Source organism: Helianthus annuus, chromosome 12, assembly GCF_002127325.2.
Source record: "Helianthus annuus cultivar XRQ/B chromosome 12, HanXRQr2.0-SUNRISE, whole genome shotgun sequence".
NCBI lineage: Eukaryota > Viridiplantae > Streptophyta > Magnoliopsida > Asterales > Asteraceae > Helianthus > Helianthus annuus.
The window spans coordinates 83,264,645-83,271,782 of record NC_035444.2 but is presented as its reverse complement, the minus strand read 5'-3'; the positions used below and the strand labels follow the sequence as shown (position 1 = coordinate 83,271,782).

At 40.3% G+C, this 7,138-nt stretch overlaps 1 non-coding gene across 1 annotated transcript; it reads right to left on the bottom strand.

The window, feature by feature from the left end:
- Positions 1-6,273: 6,273 nt before the first annotated feature.
- On the bottom strand, positions 6,274-6,380 carry LOC118485278. The gene has a single exon (XR_004875583.1). It is a non-coding gene; the product is annotated as a small nucleolar RNA R71 (small nucleolar RNA).
- Positions 6,381-7,138: the final 758 nt, after the last annotated feature.

Below are 7,138 nucleotides of genomic sequence, written 5' to 3'. Positions count from 1 at the left end.
TTCTGACACCTTTTCAGGTTATACGCTGCGTATAGCGTGATGAGGCCCGTATATACTTACTTTTTCTGAAAAGTTGGCAGAAAGTGTACTTCTATATGCTTCTCATTGACCTATGAGCGACGTATTGAAGTTTTGTTTCCTTTTATAGCTAAAATGAAGATCCCAAACGGAAGTACATATGAAAAGAGGTTGTAGACCACATGAGAGGAACTCTGGACCACACGATGACGATCCAGAAGTGAACACACACGCACGGATTCTTTGTCTCTCGTATAGTTCGCACTCTCGTATCTCTCTATACGGTCGAAATATTCAGTATTAGTTTGTATTCCATATTTTGATGATTAATCTTCAATCTTTTATGTTTTTTTTGGTTTTAATTGGCCGTTTGTGGTGGTGTTGGGGTTGTGGTTGTTGTTTTCGAAGGTGGGGTTTGAGAGTGGTTAGGGTTTGAAGGTGGGGCTATGGTGGTTGTTGTGGGTGGGCAGTGGAGGTGGATTGAATGGTGGTTATGGCTGCGGTGGTTAGGGTTTGAAGGTGGTGGAGATTGATAGTGGTTAGGGTTTAATGGTGGTGGGGTTTGACGGTGGTTAGGGTTTGACGGTGGTGGCTCGGTTGTGGTGGTGGTGGGGGGGTCGGTTGTGGTGGTGGTGCTGGTGGGTCGGTTGTGGTGGTGGTGGTGGGTCGAATGTTGAGTCTAACGCTATAATTGTATGTTTTATTAACAGGATATCGAAAGTCGGTGTTTTGACGGTGGTGGTTGCATAATCCTTATGGAGAAGTACACTGCTTTCATATTTCAGATGCAAACGCTTAACTGCGTTCTTATTTGACATTCATGCACTAGGACGTCGATCTAGGATTATGTGTGATCGGAATGGAATACTTGTGCTCAGCTCCTAGTGACGCTAGCCAACGCGGTTTGCCTCGTTGCATTTCCTTCCAAGAGAGGCGTTCATTAGTGTTCTCATGAGGTATCCATCAACGGGACTGCTACTACACCCACCATCCCGAGAGGGCGCGCCAGATTGGACGGTGGTTAATAAAGGAAATCCCGACTACACTGCTCCAACCACCTCGTACCTTGTGCCTCTTCATGTGGTAGCTGGGAAGCGGAAAGCCCGTTGGAAGCTAGGGTACCAATACACAATTTAAGGATAGCCGGCCTGTCTTGGTATTTGGGTGTTACACCCATCATTTTCCTGTGCAAGAATTTAAGAATATGTAACAATTAGCGATTTAGGGTTTAGGGTTTACGGTTTAGTCATTACATTTTGTATTAAAGTGACATGTTTTGTGTATTAATATAAACCGATGTTTAATTAAATTTTGAATTACGTTTCTTTGTTGCTTTATGGTTAATAAATGACAAGTGAAAAACAATGAGTAAATTACAAAAATCGTCCTTTATGTATGTCGCTTATTGTAAACTGTGCCCTTTGTCTTCAATAATTACAGAACGTACTCGATCTTTGCAAACCCTTCCATGTTACGTCCTTTAGTCCTAACACAGTTAGTTATCATAGTTAAATTTGACTAAGTCAACCCCACATAAGGGTATTTTGGTCATTTTATCCTAAATGTTAAAATAAATAATCATAAAAAGCAATAAATAAAACTATTTTAAAATTGTATATGTATATATAGTTTTAAATATATACAAACTAATGTCTTCTCCTTCACTCTCTCTAACTATCCTACCACCACTACAACCTACCTGCCACCGCCACCGCCACAGCCACCACTGATCTGCCACCACCACCACTTCACCTGCAAGTTTGCTCTGCTCTAAACCAGTTTTTTGACAAGTTTCAAACCAGTTTTCTGGCAAGTTTCAAACCAGTTTTCTGGGAAGTTTCAAACCAGTTTTCCGGCGAGTTTCAAACCAGTTTTCCGGCAATCAAATCATCAAGCTTATTGAGGAGCTTACTCATCTTACTAAAAGGCTCTGTTCCAAACCAGTTTTCCGGCAAGATTCCGATTGAAATTGAGGAGCTTACTCTGCTCTGGACATGTCATTTTCGGCTAAGAACAATCGTGTAACGCCCTGCTTTTTCGTAACTTTCCTTAATTAGAAAGCTTGCCATGCGTTTCTATTTTTGGAAACTTGTATTCCTTGTAATCGTATCCGAGACTTTGATCGTAATAAAATTAATCTTCTACATTGATACGTGCATTCGTTTAATACATGACTCGTAATTCTCTAAACATAAGTTTAACTCGAACACGATCATTGTATATTAGTTATCCTTAAATCTCCATACATTCAAACACTTGGTTATTCGATTATATGACTAAGTTGTATATTTTTCACTTGATTATACCAAACTATAAACCACACATACTTGTTACATTTCATGTGTTATACACACCTATGTTATCACACTTTTTGCTAATTAAAAGATGTCATTTATGCATTTTGGACCTTGTTACAAGTTACATACATACTAGACAACATGTTACACTTTATTAAACATAAATATATTCTTTCTAATGTTAAAAAAATAATAAATAAAAATTATAGGGCTGTTAACAGCCTTGCATCAGCCCACTTAAGTCTTTTGTTTTGAGTTATTCAGTCCACTAAACACTTCCAAAGCCCAACCCATTGAAACCCTAACCCCTTCCCTATATAAAAAACACTTCCCAACTCCTTATTCCACTTTTTCAAGCATCTAAACACTTCAAAAACTCTCCCAAACTCAACTGAGCTTCAGCCACGTTTTTGAAAGTTCCAGCCATAAAAAGTGAGTTTTAACTCATTTCCACTTCAATTTTCTTCTTGTTTCTTCTTCTACAACACTTGGATAACCTCTAGGAAGGTTCTCACAAGTTTGCTTGGGCAAACTAAGGTGAAACCTCACCATCTGTTTTGGAAGAAAACTCAAGTTTTCTTCATACATTCCTATGTCCTTATGCCACTAATCAAGACTATGATTAAGTGTGCTTAAAAACAAGGTTGTGAAACTTAAAATCAGAGGTTAAAACCTCATAAACGTTTTTTTTTTTGTTAGGGTTTAACCCACAAGTAATGAACAAGCTTCAAGCTTGATGGTTGTGAGATTATAGGAAAAGCTCATAAAAAATCCACACATTACTTGACGATATCTTAGATTAGTTGTAATTATTTCCTTTCTTATTGTATGACCCTCCTTGAATGTTCATAACATCAAGTGTAGTGGTGAACACCTAGAGGTACCTAAATGGAAGACTTGTTCTTTCTACCTCCTACATGACTTCTATGGTACAAAGAGGTTCCTAAATGGTGGATTTGTCCTCCTACCTCCTACATGACCTATAGCATATGATGGACACTATGTAATACATATACATATATATATATATTATCCAAATAATCGAACCTTTTATGATGGATTAGTGTTCATTTGTCAAAGTATTAAATTACATCATCTAAGACGTAATAACTTGTTATGATTCTAATGGGTATTTGAACCCATGAAAACATTCTAACCCTTGGGGTTTCATAGTGTCAAACAAGTATTATGTGACTAGGTGATTACTTTTCATATGTTTATTTTCACACCCTCGAACTCCAAATCCTTAAACCATATGTAAACATCTCTTAAACTCCAAATCGAACACATTCAACTTTCTAATCTCTTACACTCGTCAAAACTTGGATAATCGGAAGACTTAGCAATTTTGTGAGTATACTTGACCTATGATGTGTGTAAAATGCAACATATAAATCACATCAATTAAGGCATAAAACTAACCCTTTTTTTAGTACTAATGTTGGAAAAAGAGTGTTTTTGTCTTCCTTTTGTATTTTCAGGATGAAATTAGCTCAAAATCACAAAAGAAGCAAAAAGACAACTAATTCTACCATAAATACAAGAAAAAGGAACAAAAGTGGATTGCCCGGACCCTCAACGGCACCTCCCAAGGCAAAGGAGAAGAAACAGAGTCTGAACACGCCCCGTGTCCAGCGAACACGGGGGCGTGCCCAGGAAGCAGCAGAAAAGACAAACCAGTAGAAGCTTCCATTGCCCACCACGGGGCCGTGTCCAGCGAGCACGGGGGCGTGGTGAAAGTACAGCAGGCGCGTTAATTGTAATTCGCAATTACAATTAATGAAGTGAGAGAATGTCAGACGGGCACGGGGCCGTGTCCAGCAGACACGGGGCCGTGTCCAGCCTTTTGTTCAGCCTATAAATAGAGGAGCTTGGCTTCATTCTCTCTCATCCCTTGGCACACCACCTCTCTCACACCTCATCCACCACCCACCACCACCATAACACCATCATCCACCACCATCATCCATTGTCCATCGTAGAGTGTGTGTGAGTCGTCTCGGGATCCAAGATTAATCGTAAGAGTTCTTGACAATCAAGGCCATGTTTGCCTAAGTCTCTTACATCACTTGGTGAAGACAAGTGTTTAGTAAAATACTTTTTATTTTTAATCTTTTGCACTTTTTATTTGGTTTTGTATTAATGACTTTAATAACTAGTTACTTATGTTGAAGGTGATCTTTCCTTATCGTTTGTCCGTGGTGTCTTGGCATTATTTTACTGTCTATATAAAATAAAAGATTTTCACCATTCATATCTCCACGGTCTATATGGAGGTATGTTGGCTACCTGGTCGGGGGTTAAGGGAACGGTTTGGTAAGGGTCTTGCCCTTGTTCAACGTTTAGAGGTCCTGCTTGGGACCTGGGTCAAATTTAGTAGGATCTCCTTCAATGCCCACAGGTATTGGATGGCGGGGATCCAAACTCTTTGACCCCCTCATAAGTTAACTACTATTAATACTATAACCCGGCTATTTAGGACTGTATCCCTGCTGACTCAGACTACTTAGCCGAGGGTAACGTCACCGCCAAAAGCGGGGCCTACCACAATTTGCATTAATAACTTAATTCATTATCTTTCAATAATCCGACCCTTTAGGATTGTATCCTTGCTGACTCAAACTACTGGGTTGAGGGTAACGTCGCCTTCAAAAGAGGGGCCTACTACAATAACTAAGATAATCTCTTAAACAAGTGCAAAAGTGCGAAAATAATCAAAGGTTATACTAATACACGTGTCGGATCCAAGTGATTCATCTTGTCTATCTGTTTTTATTTTATTTTTATTTTCAGCATTTAGTTAGTTTTTATTTTCTTAGTTTAAAACATTTTTCTAACCTTTTTGATTTGATTAGACGTTGAGGATAAACCGGTATTAAAAGCTCTTGTGTCCTTGAACGACCTCGGTATCTTACCAACACTATACTACGTCCACGATGGGTGCACTTGCCCATATGTGTGTTTAGTGTTAGTGAATATCGTGTTTTATAAATTTAAAACTTGGTTAAAAGTGTAAAAAGGGCTTAAATATACATCAAAAATATATACACACCAACACGCATCAAGTTTTTGGCGCCGTTGCCGGGGACACAAGGATTTTAAGAAAGTTAGGAATCAACGGCCTAATCATATTTTTACTTTTCTTTGATTTTTTTAGGATTTTTTTTTAGATTTTCAGCTTCTACAGAGCTCAGCACGGGGCCGTGCCTGGTCGGACACGGGCCGTGCTCAGCAATGTTACTGGCAGTTTTTGTTTTTCAAGTTACAGAAGGCTGACCACGGGGCCGTGCCGGTGCAACACGGGGCCGTGTCCAACTTCCAGTAACTGGGATCTGAAAAACAATCACTGTAATTCCGACCACGGGGCCGTGTTCACTCAACACGGGGCCGTGGTGAACCTTCTGACCAACATTCTTTTCTGTTTTTATTGCAGGACTTGGAACCCGACGCCATCCTCACGTAGTGTATGAGCTCCAGTTCCAATAAAGACATAAAGGAACCGCTAGAAGAACCCGAACGCCTTCTCAGAAAAAGGTTAAAAGCCAAAAACCAAGAGAAGGTTTCGGGTGATCCACCCCCAATGGCGGACCAACGTACCCTTATGGATTATCTACGGCCCACCGTAGGTAATCTAGGCGCCGCTATCAATGCCCCGAATGTCGAAGCCAATAACTTCGAACTTCGACCGCATTTGATACAAATGCTCCAAAACTCCGCAACCTTCCACGGGCTTGCGGACGAGGATCCTCATCTACATATAACTAATTTCTTAGAAATATGTGATACCTTTCGGATCAATGGAGCATCAAACGACGCCATCCGCCTCCGTATGTTTCCATTCTCACTAAAAGACCGAGCGAAAGCTTGGCTCAACACCCTCCCAGCTGGATCGGTAAACACCTGGGATGAACTAGCCCAAAAGTTTCTATATAAGTATTTTCCTCCTTCTAAAACTGCTAAATTAATGGCTGAAATTAATACATACTCACAAGAGGACGGGGAATCCTTATATGAAACTTGGGAAAGGTTCAAGGAGCTATTACGCAAGTGTCCCCATCACGGCCTCGCAATATGGCAACAAGTATCCACTTTCTACAATGGATTGTTGCCACACACTAGGCAGACACTTGATTCTAGCTCCGGGGGACTTTTAGGTAATCGACGCCCACACGAAATATATAATCAAATTGAGGAAATTGCTCAAACCAATTTTCAATGGCACACTCCCCGGGGAAATAAGTCTATTGCCCCGGGCGCCCATAAGGTCGACGAAAGCACCTCTTTACAAGCCCAAATCGAGGCCCTTTCTTCAAAAATAAAAAAATTAGAAATGACAAAAACAGTCCCGGTTATGGCTTGTGAAGGGTGTGGTGGGTCACATGAAAATTGGAGTTGCATGAAAGAAACGGACGATCAACAAGAAATGGTAAACTACGTTGATAATAGACCTAGGCCGTCGGGTCCTCCAACGAGAACTTACAACCAAGGATGGCGAAATCACCCAAACCTTGGTTGGAGGGAAACCGGCAATAGTAGTAACCAACAAACCCAACGAACAAACTTTCAGCAATCAAGAAATGAGTCACAAAATTTCACTCAACAACAAGGTGGACGAGAAAGGCTCGAAGATACTATATCTCGCCTCGTCTCTGACGCTGATAAGAAAAACTCGGAAAGATTTCTACAATTAGAATCTAATTTTAGGAATCAACAAGCTAGCATTCAAAACATAGAAAAACAAATAAATCAACTAGCACAAAATTTTTCCAAGAGACCGCAAGGCGCATTACCTAGCAATACCGAAACAAACCCAAAGGCGCAAG